Raw genomic sequence first — 21,306 nt, 5'->3', positions numbered from 1 at the left:
CTTGCCACGTTTTGCTATAGTTTATTCACGGTTTTCTTTGCGCTCTGTTTATTTCTTGTTTAGTTCTAGTTCCTTGTTTATCTCGTATATTTCCTTGTATATATCCCTTTTCCTGTTTAGTTATTTTTATGTCTAATTTAGTTCCTCGTTGTTTTCCCTGTTTGTTTATGTTTACATACTTTCTAGTTTATTCCCTGTTTGATTGTTTATTTATTTGTTATCTAATAAATCTGTCTGTCTTACCTTCTATTTTACGTCCGCCTCCCGTCTGCTCCATCGTTCTGAAATGTTATTGAAACTAACGATATTAAAGCATACCATATTTTTTGCACTGTAAGGCACCCTTTTTTTTTTCCCCAAAAATCATCTACCAGTCAGGTTGTAAGGAGCAGTGAAGCCACTCTGCTGGATCACAGCGTTATACATGAGTTTCAGTTTAGTTCTACAGCATAGAGACCGAAGCAGTTATAGCACTAGCCACTGATCGTGCTAAGCGCTAGCTCTTTTGCCGTTCAGAGGTGAGTATATTGGACTGTAAACTGTGTGTTTGCCGTGTTAAAACAAGCTATGAGGGATGAACCGCTAGCTAATATCACCCTGGCTTTCCAGAGCACTGAGGGTTCCTCAGAGAAGCACTGTCAGGTGGCATTCGTTGCTAATGCTAATGCTCCAGCCTTAGTGCTGAAGAAATCTAAGCTTACTGTAAATAAACACAAGCACTTTACTCACCCAAATAAACAGTTTTCAGGATGTTAGAATTTTGTTAGAATTTATTGAAACAAACCCGTGCAAGGCACTTGCGGTGTGTTGTAGAATATCATTTTTAAATCATTGTTAGTTCCTGTGTTAGTTTACCAGTGTAAGCATTTCTTAGACCAGGCATAGCGGTGCCAAGCTGGGCAATAAGATAACCTATGGGTAGGATCATGGGTCAAAGGTCAAAACTCCTTAACAGAGCAAGACATCTGTTTTTGGGGCTGGTGGTTGCAGGTCTTTTGTTTCTGGTACACCTCCCTCCATGTCTAAACACTATTTAGTCAATGTGTGTGAGTCAGTCAGTCAGTTGGAGTTAGAGTGTTGGAGTTGACCAGAGTGGAGTTGGGGAGCTGGGAGCTGCTGGACAGCTCCCAGCATGGACCATGCTTTGCTCAGAGTCTAGCTTTGGCCATGCTTTAAATAAAGCTAAAACCTTTCTGCAATAACGGTCTCTGAGACTCCTTTCTTCTGCAAACTACATCTACAAGAACTGGTACGTTGTTGAACAGCAGACGCAAACAGACGTCAGGAAGATCTAATGTTCTCTTCACTGCTTCACTGACCCATTTAAAGAAATCTAAATGTCTGGTCAGAAGAAAGAAGTAAGCACCAAGAAAAGAATACAACAGGTGTGTTAATAGAGAGATCTGGAGACTTCTGGCTGCAAACGTATCAGAAATATAAGACACACTGAGATCATTGTGTCGTGTTAGTTAAGATAATGCCAGGTGCTGGCTGTGGTCAGTTTTTTTTTTAAAAGGGAAACCTATTGAGGGCAGGGCTCCCTACATATCCCACAAGATATGTTATTGGCCAATTTAATAACTTTCCCTTCCCACAAGGTATGTTATTGGTTAATTTAACCTCTTAACACGCCCTGGCTCGCCGGCGGGCCAGAAATTTATGAAAAATAATATCTGGCTGTGTTTATGAATAGTTATAAACAATTATAGGCTCAATATAGACACACAGTATACCATTTTAAAGCTTAGAATCTCTGCTTTTCAGTTATCTAGCCTATTTAGCAGTATCTCCTTTCAGAAAATAAACATTTATGGCGAAATATGCCTAGTTTCATAAAGATATGATTCATATCTTTTACATTTGCGTTTATCATACGTCCGTGTTTTACTATAGGATGTACGGTTCCAGAATTAGAGCAGAAAGAGCGCGTTGCAGCGCGTGTTTACAGTTAAAACCTGCTCGGGTTTTGTCCTGGGGTTACCTCAGGACACACCACACACACCCCCAACCCCCACCAGCGCGTCCCCCACGCTCTTACCTTCAAAACGCGTCCAAACTTAAGAAAATCCATCAATCCAGTCTCCTATAATCCCCATTTATATCCAATCAGTGCTTTAAATCATTTCAGGCAGAAAGAAATTAATATAAATTTTAACTTCTTATTAAAAGCGTTTTATTCGATGCTCAGTCGAGTGTCCGATCTCTGCTTACAACGCAGACTCTACTGCACGTGACGGTATGCAAATGAGGTCTGTCAGCCAATCAGGTGTCGAGTTCAGCCAGCTGAAAGGAGGGGTGGGGGCTGCTTGGCCTAAAATTTTTCCTGGTTTTTACCATATTTTGGCCATTACATGTTCAATTGAATAATTAAAATGTCTTAAATGAATTGTGTAAAGGCTTCTAAGTGATATTAATTCATAGAATTTACTCTGAATTATTTAATATTGGAGTGATAAGCCTTCAAATGTGAGTATGTAATTTCAGGCGGAAATTGGTCAAAATAGGCTTGGAGCTTAAATAAAAATGAATATATGTTTAGCTGTTAGATTTTCTCCATGGATCTCTTAATGAACCTGCCTGCATCTTCGGAAGCTTGGTCTTCAGCTGTACTTTTTTCTTACTTTGTTAAAAGTATTTTACAACACTTAAAATGTATGGTAATAGAGGAAAAAACTTAGCCGAACTCCCTAGAGGGGTGAGTCGACAGCACCACTGAGCACCGACAATCAGTACTCAGGACAGGGTTATGGGAATGAGTGTTTGAGGAACTCAATGGGTTAATTCCTATTTGTGCAACAGAAAAGGTGATTGAGAGATTTTTAGTTCTTCATGTCTAGTATCTTAATATTTAGGTTTTGCACGGTTGCATACTCCACACCAGATTGTACAGCATATAAAAACATCAGCACAGCTTACAGAACAGTGTTTGGAGTGAAGGCTGGCCTAAGGTATCATAAGCTAAACATGTGTCTGGCCATCTGTCATAGAAATACTTTCTGCCTGCATTTCCCTGTTTATCAATAGTGAGGTCACTTGACCTTCTCCTTCATAGCCAGCTGGAGAACTTGTGAGTGCTTCAGACTCTCCATACAGGTCTTTCTAGGGCTGATATCTCCACAGATTTTCCAAAATGTCCCAATTAGATAAGATTTCATATTTAAATTAATTAAAATTAATTAATAGTTAATTTAGGGCTACTTGATTAACAATTACAGGTTTTGTTTGGATATAAACAAATATTGTAAAGTAACATATTGTAAAATATTGTACGAGGAGCACTTAGTCTATCAGTATAAATGAAAGCGAGTGTGTAAAATGGCTACAACAGTCCAATTTCAAAACATCACAGAGAGTAGTCTGCCCCACCCTTCCCTCACCAGATGCTCACTCAGGTTGCCAAGTTGAGAAGGCTGAATTCACCCAATCCAGTGCAAGACGAGTTCAGTAACTTCTACCATGGTAAGCAACGACGAGTTATACACGCCTGAGTGACACACCAGCTCCTCTGTTGTGATTGATTGCAGTTTATATTAGTGTGTGTAGCATGATTGCAGTCTTGTCTTGTAGTCTTTTTGAGCTTAAGGGCCCTATTTTAACGATCTATAGCGCACTAGTTTATTGCGCTTTGCACAGCTGGATTTAGGGGCGTGTCCTGTGTCTTCGGTATCGTAAGGGCGTGAAATATACACCTTGCGCAGCTCCAAAGGCTTTTTTTGAGCCTTTTTTTACTTTTTTGAGCGCTGGACCAGATTTTCGTTAATGAATTAATATATTTTATATTTTAATAAATTTGCCCTGGTGATAAGAAACAAACGCTAACATATAGCTTTATATTTGTGTTTTTTAAGTTTTAAAAAAGGCCAGGGTGAGAATGTGCTTTATTTTTCATATATATATATATATATAAATATAATAAAAGTGAATTTTTAGTTAAATAATAGCAAAGTGAAATAAAAAAAATATATGTTTAGTCGATTTGTCCATTATGTTTATTTTTTATTTCTAAAACTACAGCATTTGAGTGAGAATAAGCATCTGTTAAAATTCTTATACAGCATAATGCCTGTCTGCTGAAATTAATTAACAGTTATTAAGTCTGTGTATTGAACATAAATATAAATCCTTATAACTGTCATGCAGATTTTTAAATATATTTTATTTTTAGAGTTTTTTACATTACATTACATTACATTTGGCAGACGCTTTTGTCCAAAGCGACTTACAATAGTCAAGTACAATGTAAAATAAGTTTAAAGGTAAAACATCTTTGGATAGGGATAAAAGGAGGTCAAAGGGGAATAATAGGATAGAGGAGTGAAGGAGGGGAAGAAGGAAATGAGGTTAGAAGTAGTTAGTGTGTTAGAGGTGTTAAGAGAGTAAGTGCTCTTTGAAGAGCTCTGTCTTCAGGAGTTTCTTAAAGATAGCGAGAGATTCTCCTGATCTGGTAGTGGAAGGTAGTTTGTTCCACCATTGGGGAACTCTGTATGAGAACAGTCTGGATTGCTTTGTGTGAATGTTTGGCAAAGCGAGGCAACATTCACTGGAGGAGCGCAGCGGCCGGGAGGTAGCGTAAGCCTTCAGGAGCGAGTGCAGGTAGGAAGGAGCCTGTTCTGACATCACCTTGTAGGCGATTGTAAGAGCTTTGAATTTGATGCGAGCATCAACTGGTAGCCAATGGAGCTCAATGAGCAGCGGGGTGACATGTGCCCGTTTTGGTTGGTTGAAGACCAGACGTGCTGCTGCGTTCTGGATCATCTGGAGTGGTTTTACTACACAGGCCGGGAGGCCAGTTAGCAGGACATTGCAGTAGTCGAGGCGTGAGATGACGACCGCTTGCACCAGGAGTTGGGTGGCCTGTTGCGTCAAGAACAGTCTAATTTTTCGGATGTTATAGAGCGCAAAGCGGCAGGACCGAGCAACTGAGGCCACATGGTGCGTGAAGGAGAGTTGGTCATCAACCAGAACACCCAGGTTCCTAGCAACCTTTGTCGGTGAGAGAGAGAGAGAGTCGATACTTATAGAGAAGTTGTGTTGAAAAGATGGTTTTGCTGGTATAACCAGAAGTTCAGTCTTTGAGAGATTTAATTGAAGGTGATGCTCCTTCATCCATGAGGATCAGAGAGACACTGCGATATCCGTGCAGAGATTGAGTGATCTTCAGAGTTAATTGCTGAAGGCTCTGGGTAAGTTTTTTTTTTACTGTGGTAAAGAAGTGATGGTATGGGTTTTTTTGGAGCACAGGGCGCAGGGTGATCATGATTCAGTTTTTGGTGCGCGACTGACCATTGAATTTCGACGTCCTTTCACAGGATCAATCGCGCAACACGTTTTTCCACCGCCAAGATAGAATCACGCCAGAAATTTACCTGAACACACGTCATTTCCAGACCACCACGGCCATCAGCGTTAATATATTCCAGAAGTCCATTGCTATTTTAAGGACTTGTGCGCAAGGCGTAAAAATAGACTGTTGACCGGGTGTACAATAGGGCCCTAAGTCTTCTCCAACTTTCAAACTCACTGCCAATTTTCACTCTTGTTTTATTGCTTCTTTGATCACTGATCTTTTTTGAGGCATGCTGAAGCTTTTTCAGCTGTGTAGCAGCTGAGGTTTCAGCTAAACCAGCCCTACTTGCTAGCTTCCATGCTGTAACATTGATCGCTCGCTGATGTGTAAGTACTGGCCACCTCGGAGGTGGAGTTAGTGTTGGGGAATGAGCAGCAGGTGGAGTCAGAGGCCAAAACAAACACAGATATGAACATACTGGCTGAAGGGCTAACTGATAATTTAGCATGTTTCCTCAATATCTGATTATATATCCTGATCATTTTTATCATTTATTACTGAAAATAAATTACATATTGGTCCTTTAAGGTAAAAATAGGCTAATGTTAACAATTTGGGGTTGATTTTTGCAAACCTTCTTAAATCCACTTTAAAAGTCACCTGTCTATACTATAATACCTATATTATCGTTTTATACCAATGGTCAGAATTATCTCGGTAGTCTGACTGAGACAGATTATATCAAAAATATGGTCCAAAACCTGAAAAAAATATGGTCCAAAATTCATGTCTGCAGGTTCTCCCTGCTTAAGTCTGCACACACCTGCCTCTCATATGGACATTGAGTTCCACCTGTGACAGCCCCATTTTCTAGATAAAATAATCACTTCTTTAAAAGAAAATGTGAAGGAAAATTGATACAAATGCAGAGATTAGAAAAAAAAGGTACAAAATAATAGAAGAATTGAAAGTACAGGGTGTTCTGTACTGGGTGTACAGATCAATAATTCTGAATTGGCAGCTCAATTCTAGCACCTAGTCACTAGAAGAGATTTCCACCAGCATCTGAGCAAGACAGACAGCGACTTTGAGCTACAGCAGATCTACAGTTAAAGGAGAAATCCAGTGTAAAATGGACTTTTGGTGTAAAAGTAAAACATGATAAAAAGTACTAACCTTTGATGAATAGCACACCTCCGCTCTCCCACAGTGTTCTGAGATCCAGAAATTTTAACAGTTTGTCCAAAAACCCTTCAGACTGGGAGACACGGGGCATAATTTGCCCCAATAAATCGCTTTTTCCACCGTTATCCAGCCTTAAAGTAGCTTCACACCTCCTTGCTAGAATCCAAGGGCCCTGACATTTAAAACAAGGCATTCATATTTTAAAAAGTGCACAAGAAGCTGGTGACAATACTCGCTCCTGTTACTGGAACTCACTCACTACTAGCCATCAGTCCTGTTACTGCCACTCAGTCTTGTTACTGGCAATCACTCCTGGTATTCTTTATGTTTTGAGTAACAGGACTGAAACTCACAGGAATGAGTTTTAAGCATATATTTAGCAAAAACATGAAAAATAACTAAATGGTGGCTATGCTAATAGCATGAGGACACTGAGCACATTCTAGTGATTTTCCCCAAATTTTGTAATTTTAAAAATCAATAATATCTAAGAATTCATTTAGGTAACCGGACTGAGTGTTGAGATTGAGCTCCTCAGTCATCGTTACAATTAATTTTGGTCTTCCAACTGATGTCACTTCCTTTTGTAGCTGTGACTTGTTGTAGAATGTTCCAGATGTTTCAGATGTTCAGGGTAATGTGTTATGGTAACAGGAATGAGTGAAAATCAGGAACACAACTAAAATGTAGATTTTAACTTAAATATTATGGATTTATTATGAAAAAATATTTTTAAAGCATAGATGGGATTTGGAGTCACAACAATGCAAAAAAAAATACATCTCTGAAGGATTTTAATAATTATATTTCATGGTAAAGTTCAGAGTGTGGGGCAGGTAAGAATTTTTTTAAATTAGATATCTTACTCTTGCAATTGGGTCAGTGTACAAGACACTATTCTTAATAATAAAATGTATTTTAAAGTTATTTTTAAAGTTAAAGTGTGCTCATTTATACATGTCATTTTCTAGGGCACCGATTTGGTGGAACATGCCATTAAAAAAAATTGTATTTGGACCATTTTTAACAGCTGTATGAATGTAGACTGTAATTAGGAAAGACTGCAGGAGTCAAGAGATTGCCAGAAAGGAGGTCAGATGGCAAAATTGATCAACATCAACATCCCGCACATAACTAACACTGTCCATGACCCAAGAGCTATTACAATATCTTTACCTTTACATTCTGGATGATGTTTTTTTTTAATAGTCATATATAAAACTATTTTATTCACTTAATAATCCTAATAATTTATTTTAAATTTTGTCTTACATGTTGACTACTTTGTATATGATGCATGCATGCTCTTGTTGCTTGTTACTTGCTCAATAATAGCTCAGTAAATGAGGTTATTCTAATCATTTGAGCCCCATGTGGTGTAGCGTCTCTTCAATATCCAGAAGAGACTATAGAAAAACAGTGTTCCCCCTTAACTACTTTTTGGCTGCATTCATATTACAAGCCACATTGCTCAAATCAGATTTTTTGCACAGATCGGATTCGGCTATCTTGACTGTTTACATAAAAAAATGTAAGTGATCTGTATCTGTGTGTAATGTAAACAAATCTGTGCCTAAAACGCCTCCATGTGCACATTGATACCTATATAAACATCACCTTCTACACCACCAACAAAAAATGTCATATTTAAGAGACTGCTTGTTAGCAGCTCATATGTGGAGAATCTTTAGCTTCAGTGGGGAGCAAACCCCACTCTGGACTGTTTACCTCCTACTCAGATTTATGGTATGTGTTTTCTATATTGCTGCTGTTTACCGTTACTGACCTTGTTAGTTTCGATAACCTTTTTGTTTCCTGATTAATTTCATAAAACATCTGAACCACATCTGCGGGTGTCTGAGCCCTTTTGGAGAATAAGTAAACGTAGAGCTAATCTGTGGTGTTCCTAGCTTAAACAGCCAATTGGAAGATAATTCACTGTTCTTCTAATTCTCCTATTGTTCATTTGTTTTGTATTTGTGTTTGTGATCTTACCTTCTGCCTTTTTCCTATTCTCCTCACTAGAAGGGTATTAAGAGATGCAGATCACTGGCTGTTGCACAGGTTGATCTTGCTTGACTGTTCTTTCTTCTAGAACGTGCAGAACATCACCTCTAATTGCCCCAGTGCAATCAAGATCAGATACCAGTGTGTTGCTTTCAGTGACGTAAAAGGGTTCATCAGCATTCAGCCTATGAAGACCGTTCTTGACCTTCAGCTTGTTATGCTCACTGCTGTGCGTCGTTGTTTATTTGGTACCATTGAACTCAATTCAAAGTACTCACATGTCTCTGAGTCTGCTCTGCTTTCCTCCTCCGGGTAGAATTGCTCTCGGATCACCTCTGCTGCCTCAGTTAAATCTGATCATTTATTGCTGTTGCCATGTGACTCTCGCTCTTGGGCTCCATGGGCTGTGTCTGAAACGTAAGAAACGCAAACAGGAAGTCTGCAGGGTCGTGTCTGAATCGAAGTTTTGTAATCAGGCCTAATAAGTGCTAATAGCTAATGAAAACACAGCTACATGTTCATGTCTATCAGTGAGCAGTTGATGAGTTGTGTTAGTGATTTGGTTACAGAGACTTTAATCGATACACTATGTCATATACATCTGTCAACTGTGCAAACATTTTTTTTTTTCAACTTACACACCAGAGAGTCAAAAACGTTTGGTTGCAGAAAGCTGTGTAACCCCACCCATCCCCACAGGTTTCATTGGCAAAAGAGACGTCTTTCCCAATATACTGTAATTCTACCTCCATTATTTAAATGCAACAACAAGTGTAACCTCTGCTTAAATAGTTTTTTAAATTTTTTTAAAAACGTTATTCAGCTCTATTCTAAAAGGTGTGGTTATTGTAAAAAGGCTGGTTATGGGCGGGACCAATAACAGACCGTCAGCTCCGCTCCGCTCCACTCTCCAGCCTGTGACCTCGAGGCAGCCCTCAGGGGCAGGTTTATTTAAATGAGTAGGCGGTGTCTACACAGTCTTTCTCCCTCCTCTGGTCTCTACTGCGAAGACTCGGGTATCAGGATCGCCAAAATGGCAGAAGATTTTGGCTTCATTTTCATTAAATGAATGGAAACAGCAACACAGCGTCCATCTTTTTTTACAGTCCCTTACAATGGAGGAGCTCCTGGATAAACCAGTTATTGGGCAATGCCTTTGGGCACCCCACATGCCACACACCAGCTTATCAACCACCACAGAAAAGATAACAACTGCTTGTCCTCACTCCTGTCTGTTAAACTCTCTCATGTGTGTTGAATTTATTGTTTTCATTGTAGTATTCAAGTTCTAAGTTGCCTATTCATTGCTTGTTTGCCCCTTATGTTGTCTTTATTGTGAACTGTTTGTTCCATGTTGCACCATGTTGTTTCTGGAGGAGTGTAATTTCCTTGCACTGTGTACTTGTACTCAGATATAATCACAGTAAAAGCCTCTTGACTTGACTTGACCATGCAGAATGGACTCAGTTGACTCAAAAACTTTACTAAACTTTGCACGTTCTGCCCGAGCCCGAGCCGACCCGCCCTATAAACTGCCATTATGAGCCTGAGCCAGGTTCAAACCCAACATTTTTTTTAAGAAGTAGAGCATGGAAACTGAGCTTTTTAAAAACCCTTTTGGGCTGTTTGAATGAATTCTGTTCAGAATGATGTTAATTAACATTGCAACACTGAAGAAGCATATACCTATAATTTAATAACAATGTTTTTAAAAACAGCTACACACAGCCCTGCAAGTCAGATGTGGACAAGTGGGAAAGCTCAGAGCTGCGTGATTATAACATTCTAAATTGTTTTATTTTTTATTTATTTAAAAAGCAGTTCGATTTATTACTTAGCTATATTACGATAGCTTTATATAAAATAAAAATAGCATTGAAATCAGATGCCTACATCACAGACTATTTATTTTCTTGAGCCCGAGGAAAGTGGTGGGAAATACTGGCCCAACCCTGCCCATGTTTGGGTCAGACCTCGGGTCAGGTTGGGTTCAGGCACAGAATCTGAGCTCCACTCTTCACTGGGTGAGCTAAAATTTAAACAAATAAGCTGAGCCAAGGACCAATCATCATAACGTCTACTGATGTGCTGGAGTCCATCAACTGGCTGGACCCGCTCACTGACAGTTCCTTCAGATTGGAGGAACATGATGAAAAGCTCCATCAGTGAATTTGAAGGGTAATGTTTCTGTGTTTGATGGAGTGTCTTAATTAGCTGATTAATAATCAGTCATTAAGCTAATGAGCTTCACATGGATATCACAAATTAAGTCACATCCTCGGTCACAACAGAGTGAATATCATTCATAAGACAGAGAGTAGACTGATGACATTAAAGAAACTGGTTCAGTGTAATCTTTTTCAAAAGTAAATTTTAGCAGCATATTTTCCCGGATTTACAGCCTGGCCTGCACTCGGTAAAAAGCCTGCCGTACACTGTGAGATTTTGTCAGCCCTTACGGTGTCAGTCTGCCTATTTAGGACAACTGTTCTCCTAAAGAGCCCATGGACTACAATGACTCGGCTGAACACGTGACTCTGCAGCGTTCAGCCTCGCCCTCCTTCTGATTACAGATTTCTCACACCTGTTTGTACTAGTATAAATAGCCCTCTGTTCCTCTTGTTTCTTTCCGAGTATTATATAGTTCTAGCTCTGTTATGATGCATTTACCTACTTTCTCTTGTCTTCTTGTTATTGACCCGTTTCTGCTCTTTGTTTACTCTCATGCCTAGCCCTCTAGTTTTTGTTGCTATTTTTTGCTGCCCTTTTGTTTACTTGCTGTGCTGTGTACATGGTTTGTCCATTTTACAGAGGAAATTGGATGCATGCTGCAACTTCGATGTACACGTGTGTAGCAGTGTCTGAAGCATTGCCCTCTGGCTGTGAATTGGCTAGTGTATTGATTTTATCTACTGGTTAATTAAATATCCAGTATCAGTATGTAATGATCTATGCAACCTACAGTACTGTTTTTTTTTTCTTACCTTGTACAGTATGTTATATGTAGATGGATGATATGAAAGGGGTTTTCGTGACTTTCTAAGCATAATGTTTAAGGACTTCCTTAAAAAAAGTTTCTACATATACTGTATTTTTTTTTTATCGTGTCGTGCACAAGAAAGCTGGGCGAACTTGACGGCCGCAGACACTACGCGACAACGTCTGTGATTGGTCGTTGCAGTTGTGGAGCGCACAAGAAGCCGCAGAAAGTATGTGAATGCTCGCGAAGTCACGCTTGACTTCCTGCAATGCTCATGAACTTCATTTTGCTGGAAGTATGTGGAGGCCCTATGTGTTGCAATGTTGTAAACAACAAACTGTAATTCATAAAAAAAAGAATGCTGGATCTACACAGATTTCTCTCCTGAAAACTGTTTATTTGGGTGACTAAAGTGCTTCCGTTTATTTACAGTAAGCTTAGATTAGAAAAGCTTAGAAAATTATGTCTAAGGTTGAGTTTTAAATGATGTTTCTCCAGCACTAGGGCTGGGTGTAGCAGCATTAGCATTAGCCACTAATAGCCGTGCTAAATGCCACCCGAGTGCGCTAGACTGAAGATTCATGAGGGTTCTGGTGAGCCAGGGCAATATATAGCTAGCTGTTCGTCCCACGTAGCTTGTTTTAACACCGCAAACACCACAAACACCACGTAGGCTAGTCCAATACAGTCCAATATACTTGCCCCTGAATGGCGAAAGAGCTAGCGCTGTGGTTTGTGGCTACTGCTAATGCTGCTGCATCCAGCCTTAGTTCTGGAGAAACTTAACAAAAAAAAAATCTCCCTTATAACGCTGTACTTCAGCGGAGTGGCTTTACTGCTCCTTAATACCCGAATGGTAGAATTCATACTTTATATAGTCCGAAAAGTATGGTATTCAGAAGCAAAGTACCTATATGAGAAAGGCCATCAAACGAAAGGCTTTTTTATGAGTATATTTGTAGTGAACTTTGGGAAAACAGGTTGTGACATTAAGAAATCAGCTTGCAAGACTCACATCCGACTGCTCGTTTGAGTAGTTAATCGGACATTGCTTCCCCTCTCACACTGCACGTCAAACAACGCACGATAAAGCTAAAATTCAGCCTGATCAGATTGGCCCAGATTGACCCAGATTTGTTTTAAAATCACACAGTGTATGCCTGGCTCGAGTCAGAAATAGATCAAGACTGGTTTTAGAATAGAGGACACTCACTCAGAGGAATGTGTTCTGCTCTTTCGGAGAAGTGTAGTTCATAAGGGAAATGACAGAGCAGGTGATAAATGATAGGATAAATCCATAATAGCACAAAGATTGTTGTCAGGGGAGATGAATTGTATCAGTGATCTGAGTCTCCCAGATCGATCTCAGCGTGCGCGTGTGTGTACAGTTTGATCATGAGCACACACACACACAAACACACACACACACACACACACATACACACAGAGAGAGACAGAAAGAGAGAGAGAGAGAGAGAGACTATTTTCCTTCAATGATTTGTAGCACAGTTATGTTCAGTTAGCTTTGAATAAACACAATATTGGGTATTTTTTCTGGGTTATTATATTCAGATAAAAAAAAAAGTCACATACACTGTTGCTTTCAATTATTATTTTTGTTTGATTTAATTCTAGGAGCTGTTACAAATCAATTAGAGACGTAATATTCTTTTAATATTATTTTTTATTCAATGCATTTTAAATTGAGCTAAATATCTCAAATTCACGGTGCGTCAAGTACTGGAGATGAACTGCACGTCCTAAAACCTTTCATTTCACAATTTCTCACTTTTAATCAATACAGATCCTGGGGCAATGTAATGTTTTGCTAGACACTCAACAGTGTGGATTCTGTAATCCAGGTTTTATCTCCTGCTTTTCAGTGGAAGCATTTGCTATAAATTGTTTTCACCTTTTAACTTAAGAACTGCGTGACGCACCCTGTGGCTGCAACTAGTTTAATTAAAAAGAAAAAAAAAAACACTTCTTAACTGTGAAGAAAGGTATAGCTTCGAAATTTGTTTAACATTTGTTTAATTGTCCATCTGCTGCCCTCAGTGTTATTATCCACAGAGGTAGTATTATAGCAGTAGCTTTAATGTTATAGTCAGACCTCTGGTCCATACAATATTCATACAGCCTTTAATTGTTTTCTACCGATACATTATTTCAAAGGGTAATTTAGGGGTCTATAGTTTTTTTGGACTGTGACTGTGACCGAAATGGCTCCTACTTAGCCCTGTCACGATAACACAATTTTCAGGATGATATATTGTCCCAGAAATTATTGCGATAAAAGATAATATTGTCATTTTAAAGCACCACTATAGAAAATGCTTTTTTTCTGCTCCCAAAGGAGCTTTAAGACAACGTGCCACACTAATTATACTAGCATAATACTATTACACCATTTTACAGTTAAACTAACTTTATATTATTAAGAGTAGACATTGGGCTCCCAATATAAAAATATTTGAATATCCTAAATAATTAAAACAAATAAAGTTCTGAAAAAATGCACTAAATATTAAACAGACCCTAATTCAAAAAATAAAGTAACAACATATGGATTAAAGTAACATTTACATTAATTATTAAAAAAAAAACCTCAACACATTGGCAACAGCAGAATCCTTTTTCTGATCATATATGTTTAATATGCTGTAAAATACATATTAGCTTAGTCCCTATGATCGAAGACACACGGATAGCTCAGCAGGCCACATTGCTCTTGCTATAAATGTATTTTTTAATGTAACTGTCAGACAAATTCAGAGCAAGAAACACCAGCATGTTTAGCGTGTGGGGCTTGAGGCAGGATCTCTGGGGGGACAATTTTTATATTCAGTATTCAGCTGGATGAATTGGGCTGGATGGTTGTGCTTTAAATAAGATCTCAGGGTAGTAGTATAGCCAGCTTTTGTTTCTGATGGCTGATTCGCATTGATGGTTCCTCGCTAATTTTTAAAACATAGCCCATGCTGCTGATGAAAATTTGAATAATCTGTAATTATGTTCGTTATTAAATATGAGTATTTATTTCATCATGTTGAAATAAACCCTGTAATATTGTTGATATGATGAACTTCAGCTGTTTGGGTGGTTTTCTCAGTATTTTGGCGGATTTGAAACATGTTTTAATGAGTGAATTGCTTTTATCTGATTCCCACAGTAACAATCTGGCAACCCTGATGGCTCGTTGTCCGCTCCGTTTGTTCGGCTGTCTGTTGCTTAGTAGCGAGACCTGCAATGCATTTTGGGACACATTTAGCTCGCTTAGTGAGCAGCGATGTTTACTATAAATTTATGTGCTGGGACTTCAAACACCAGAATTTAATGACCGTGCTGACTAAAAGAACTTTTCAATTTCACCTCAGCTAGCTAGCTAGTTAACTTTAGGTTGTTTCTTGCGATAAGTTGCCCGTTCCACATAAGCTAAAGCTAGCTAGCTAGGTTAGCTAACCTAGCTTTTTCTGTGTAAAAGGTTCCCCATTTAACCGTTAAATGTTAGCTGTTTCTTGTTTTTAGAAAAAATCCCTATTTTTACATCAGCTGGCTGAGCAAGTTAAGTTGTTTAAGAGAACGTAGGTAATTCTTCTCCTCAGCTAGCTTGGCTAACCAGTTTTTTGTGAGAAATTTCCAGTTTCACTTCAGCTAGCGTTAGTTAGGTTAGCGCGCTAGCTAACTATTTAACTAAAGGAGCCCAAAAAGGATTCCACAGGATTAATGAGAATGCATTTAAACAATATTTAGAATTAATAAAGCACATTTAATACATGGTAAAACAATACAAAATATATTTAATGTCACTACTTATCAAATTTGAGAGTTTGAGGGGAAAAAACACACACCTGCTGCTGTTGCTGAATCACAAAGAAAATGGCAGCTGACGAACTTTGAGTGTAGCAAAATTTGGAGGCGGAGCTTGTGAAACAGAATACACTGGCAGGAGTTGAAATTTGTTAATTCTGGCAAATAATTCCAACCTTATGTGAATTGTAACACTGAGAGTTGTTAGGATAACACCCAGAGAGTCAAAAGATGTTTACACTGTGATTTTAACACTATAGATTTTACTGTGTAACTTTTTGTTTGTGCTTATCAAGAATTTCCCCCCGGGGATCAATAAAGTATCTATCTATCTATCTATCTATCTATCTATCTATCTATCTATCTATCTATCTATCTATCTATCTATCTATCTATCTATCTATCTATCTATCTATCTATCTATCTATCTATCTATCTATCTATCTATCTATCTATCTATCTATCTATCAGTCAAATACCATGAGCAATACCAATACCAAAAACTACCTGAAGGTACTGTGTGTGTACACAGTGTTTTTAATAAACTACCAGTGCACTTTAAAACCTCCCAGTGCCTCATTTTAAACGTCAGAGCTCATAGAATTCGACCAATGAATTTAAGCTACTTTGAGTTTGTTAATGGTGTAAAAATAGCTATTTCCTTGCATGGGTAACTATATGCCTCTGTCTCTAGCCTTGTGCATCTCTAAAAGCACTGTATTTCAGAATGCTGAGGGAGAACGGAGGTAGGGTTTTTGTTTTTTACGGCAAATTATCATTTGATATAACTGTATGTTCAAATTAAATTAAAAGAAACTTAATTTAGTCTTATGTTTTTGTTTTTTATGCCCCATTGTAATGAACTCTAACTGAGCTGTGAGGTCTAAATCACAGTGCAAACCAATCCAAGACTCTTTTATATCATTACATCCTTACTAATTAATTTCTGCTTGATTTTCGTATGGTTACTTTGTATGGTAATGCAGAACAAGTAATTTAGAGCAATAAAGAATAAAGAAAAGCACCAATACTGTAAGTAAGTTAAACTCATTATGCCCTCAGACTTGTTGTGAAACAAGCAAAAATGATATTTTTTCCTTAATTCATTATTTATAAAAATAATAAACTCTGGTGAGCTATTAATAGACAGCAGCCTCAATACTGCAAGCTTCACAGCGCGGGGTTTAATTACTGTGCAGCTATGTTTGCCATGTTTCACTCAGTGTAGCTGTGCAGATAGAAAGCACACACTCATGCCAGCACAAACACAGCTCTGATTAACAGGATGCTCATACATCCCAAAGATATGAAGAGCAATTAGTAGCTGATCAAATGCAGCAGCAGCAGAGTGGCTTATCTGCAGCCATTTCTTCAAACATTTATGTATTTAAAGTCTCATTCATTTAACAACTGTTAGATACTTGGCCTAATTGAACTTTAATTTAGCATTCAAACTGAGATTCAGAAAGAAACAGCCCAGGTTAATAAAAAAACGTAAAAAAACTCAAGTGCAGTTTTACCAGTGTAACTGCTGTATCAATTCAGAGTCAGAGGCAGAATGCAAACGCATGGTGATTTTATTAGTAGCCATAATAAAATAAACTAAGTAACAAAATCAAACAAAAAAAGTACCGATCGCAAACTCGAAACTCAGATTCGAACTGAATCGATTCATTTGAATCGTATTGTTTCCGAAGTCTGTATTAAAACGAAAAAGCCATGTCACTGTCCCAAAACAGGTTTCATTACATCACACAGTTTCAAAATATATATATTTTTTTGCATGTTTTAGTAAAAAAAAAAGGTGTAATGCCAACCTCAGACTTCACAACATTTTTTTCTCTGTCACGATGTTCACTATGTCAGATTAAGCAGTAGTATTTATTTCATGTCGTACTCGGGGGCCTGGCAACACTACCTGTTAGTCACTGACCAATCACGTCCTTGCATGAGATTGTGGGTCATTGTGGAGGAGAAGCAAATAATCTGACAAACATGTCTATTGGTCAACGCCAGAAAGCACATTGCAGAGCATGTCCAACTAGGCCATAAAATGCAAAAAAAAAAAAATTAACATGCTAGACTTTTTGGTGGATGGTCACACGGTTCCAGAGCAATACCTCCGTCACAGGGATAGTCAGGACCAGTGCATAATAAAAAATAAGAGACCACTTTAAAATGATGAGTTTCTTTGATTTTACCAAATTGAAAACCTCTGGATATAATCAAGAGGAAGATGGATGATCACAAACCACACTGCAAAAAAAAAAAAAAAAAAAAGGCAAAAAGTAGACAACATATATGCAAATTAAGACAAATATATGTATATTAAGCAAAAAAATCTGCCAATGGGGTAACCAAAATTATTTAGTGTCGTACTCGGGAAACTGATAACACTACACGTTAGTCCCTGACCAATCACGTCCTTGCATGAGATTGTGGGTCATTGTGGAGGAGAAGCAAATAATCTGACAATCATGGCTATTGGTCAACGCCAGAAAGCACGTTGCAGAGCATTTTGGTGGATGGTCGCACGGTTTCAGAGTGTCACTCATGTCAACTTACTGCTCTTTGAACCAAAAATAATGAAAAATCAACCAAAGCACAATAGTGGGACAAAAAGCACAACAGAGAGCAAAGGAAAAAAATTGAAGTCTGTAGACACAGATAAGGTACACCTGAGAAAGGTAACGAGGGGGCGGGGTTACAAATAAGACACAGGTGGGAAAACTTTTGAAAGAGCACATTGCTAGGAAAAGAAGCAGAAAAGAGAAGACAATTAAGAACACAAGACAGGGTTTGAACCCCCAGTCATGCAGCTTTGCCATCAAGCTGCCGGCGCTTAGGGGGAGCACTGTTGACCCTGCTCCCTCCAGGTGGGTAGATGGCGCTCTCTCCCCACATCACTCCTAGGGTGATGTCTGCAGCACAAGGCGTCTGTGAGCTGATGTATCAGAACCAACTCTCTGCGCTTTCCTCCTAGTGTCCTGTGATGCTGCTCTGCAATGCTGCATCAGCAGCAGCTCGAAAAGAAGTGTTGGCTGACTTCACATGTATCAGAGGAAGCATGTGTTAGTCTTCACCCTCCTGGTATGTTGGGGCATCACTAGTAATAGGGGCAGTCGTAGTGACTGGGTTGGGTAATTGGCCGTGTAAACTGGGAAGAAAATGGGAAAAGAAATTGAAAAAAAAAAGAACACAAGACAGGAACAGAAAGGACCAAAAAAAGAAGAAAGAAAACAAACTTAATGTACTCCGAGCTTTAACAAAGGTTGATTGATTGATTGATTGATTGAGTTAGGATGTGCTGTTAGCACTATTTGTGGTATTCAGGTTCCTCAGGGCTAATACAGGTTTGGGGATGCTTTGTCAGGAAGGCCTCTGAACATGTGGAAAAAACAAAGATAGAACATGCAGTTACGCTTATCATGGGCACAATGCCATAATGCAGAAAATACTTGCTTCAGTAAAGCATTGTCTAAAGGTGCACATGTGCATGATCAGTAACTGTGCCAGTGCTCTCTATTGTCGATACCAATACTGCAGTGGTGTGCAGTGAGGCCCTTCTAACCCTTCAGAGAAGAGGCGACAATAAATGCATGTAAATAATTACATAATATTTAAGCAGGAAATACATTATAGTTATTGTAAGTGTAAGAATTTATTTGATAAATTAACAAAAATAAAAAAACAGCAACTAATTTAAAGCATTAGTCTGTTTTCTTATCTGACTAACAGAGGTACTGACCAATCAAAGCTTTTTAAAATGGCTTCTGCCCCCTTGTGTCTGCTCGTGGACCCTTCTCCTGATTTTGAGAAAGGTGTAGTAATGAGGCTATTAGCAAAGTCGTAGGACAATCTAACCAATCAGATTAATGATTTTCACTCCGGGGGCGGGGCCATGGCTGTGTAACCCCTTCTCAGCGCTGTGTTGAAGGTGTTACGCGTCGCTTAGTCATAAACGGAGCTCATGCTGGACTAATTCAATAGTTAGAGAACTATCATGGAAGTGCGGCTGCAAATAAGACAGATATTGTGTCACATCATATTAAAAACCTTTTTAAAGGCTGTTCTTCAATGTGAAGCTAATTCACAATAAAAGGCCGCCTGACTGGTGAGTTTTTGTGTGTACCTAATGTTTTGGCTGCCCTGGTGTACTGTAGACATACAAATGAGTGATATTTGTTGAACGGCTGTACTTGTAGGAAAGTTAAGCATTGATTGTTGGGTCTATTGTACACGTTTGTGGTTTGTAGCTGTATTTGTGGGCTATTAATGTTTGTTAATTTTATTTAATTAAGTCAAGACAGAGATTATGTAGTTATTATAATTTTTATCTATGTGTCGCAATGGTTTGCAGAAGAGATACCCACTATATTCACTGCACGCCACTGCAATACTGTGTGTGAAAAAATGTGCCTCTGTGCAAATAGTGAACCTGACTGATGATATAATGATGATATAATGATCTCCCCAACTGTAGTTATTGCTCACTCCTGCTCTGGTTGAGCTAAATCAGAGGTAGAACCCTTACCTGCCCTCTAGTGGGAAAACAAAACAAAAAAAAAAACATTTAGTCTTCTAGATAGAAACATTAGAAAGTAACCGATAAGAATGTGAACATTGCTTCTTGCGTAGTTTCTGTGTACACTGCATTAGTTTCTTTCAGCCCTAAGATGTTTTTTAAAAAAAATCTGTTTTTCTCCCATTTTTGTCCCCAATTTGTGCAGCCAATTGTTCCACCCATTCAGCTGCTACTCAGCTGTATATCCTCCATCACTGGTGATGCCACAACACAAGAAGTGTGAAGACTAGCACACACCTCCTTTGACACATGTGAAGTCAGACTCCGCCTCTTTTAGAACTGCTGTTGATTGCTGTAGCATTGCCGAGCTCGGAGGAAAGCGCAGCGACTCGGTTCTTATACATCAGCTCACAGACGTAGCTTGTGCTGATCGACATCACCCTTTGCAGTAATGAGAGGAAAGAGCGTCATCTACCCACCCAGAGAGAGCAAGGCCAATTGTGCTCTCTTGGGTCTTCAGCAGCTGATGGCAAGCTGCATGACCGGGATTTGAACCAGCAAACTCTCAACCATAGTGGCAGCACTTTAGTCTGCTGGACATTTTGTCAGATGTGTAGCTGGTGTTCATATTTTTCTTATTGAATAAGAACCCATATAAATTGGCCCCTTCTGTAAAATACATAAAACATAAATCTGCTAATTCACCATTCCACTATCATGCCCAAATTTGATATGGGACATTACTGCTGCCATTTAGTGGAGCAATTTAGGCTTAAATAAAAGAGTGTATTTCTCATTTGGGAAATTCTGTGGAGCGCAGCCAATAAGTCGTCCTGTCTGTCTGTCTGCCTGCCTGTCTGTCTCTCTCCATTCTCATCATATCAAAATGTGCTTGAAGTTTTAAATCATTGTCCCCAATCACTGTAATGAATGATATGAAAAAACTGTCGAATAAAGAAAGGTGTGTATAAAGAGAAGCAGGCTGATCTCACACACTTTTCTTCCCAATTTTGCTGTGCTTGGACCTCCGATCATTGTAATACCCCCGACACAGGAAGGGTCAGGACCAGTGCATAATAAAAAAATAAGAGACCACTTTAAAATGATGAGTTTCTTTGATTTACCAAATTGAAAACCTCTGGAATATAATCAAGAGGAAGATGAATGATCACAAGCCACACTGCAACAAATCCATTGGCAAAAACTAGACAACAAATATTCAAATTAAGACAAATATATGTATTTTAAGCAACAAAAAAAAAAAAAACTGGCAATGGGGTAAGCAACATCTTCTTAGTAAGATTTCTTACAAAAAGCAATGGCACAGTATCAAAATGAGTGAAGTAACACCTAAATCAAGCAAAAAAGTTACTGTTTTTGGACACAAGAATCAGAATAACTTGATTGTTGCTTGATTGTGCTTATTTTGAGTTCAAATGACTTAAAATAAGGTACAAATTCTAAGTAAGAATGATTAATTAATTAATCAATTATCCCTAAAATAAGCAAAAT

The 21,306-nt window shown here is 38.6% G+C and overlaps 1 protein-coding gene across 1 annotated transcript in view; it reads left to right on the top strand.

Annotated features, from left to right (window-relative positions):
- cacna2d3a (calcium channel, voltage-dependent, alpha 2/delta subunit 3a) overlaps nucleotides 1–21,306 on the top strand; it is a 413,801-nt gene that overhangs the window by 156,995 nt on the left and 235,500 nt on the right. The gene's annotated exons all lie outside the window — the stretch shown is intronic.

The sequence above is a fragment of the Astyanax mexicanus genome, chromosome 12 (genome assembly GCF_023375975.1).
Source record: "Astyanax mexicanus isolate ESR-SI-001 chromosome 12, AstMex3_surface, whole genome shotgun sequence".
NCBI classification, from domain to species: domain Eukaryota; kingdom Metazoa; phylum Chordata; class Actinopteri; order Characiformes; family Acestrorhamphidae; genus Astyanax; species Astyanax mexicanus.
The sequence above is the reverse complement of the archived record's forward strand: the minus strand, read 5'-3'. Positions and strand labels throughout refer to the sequence as shown.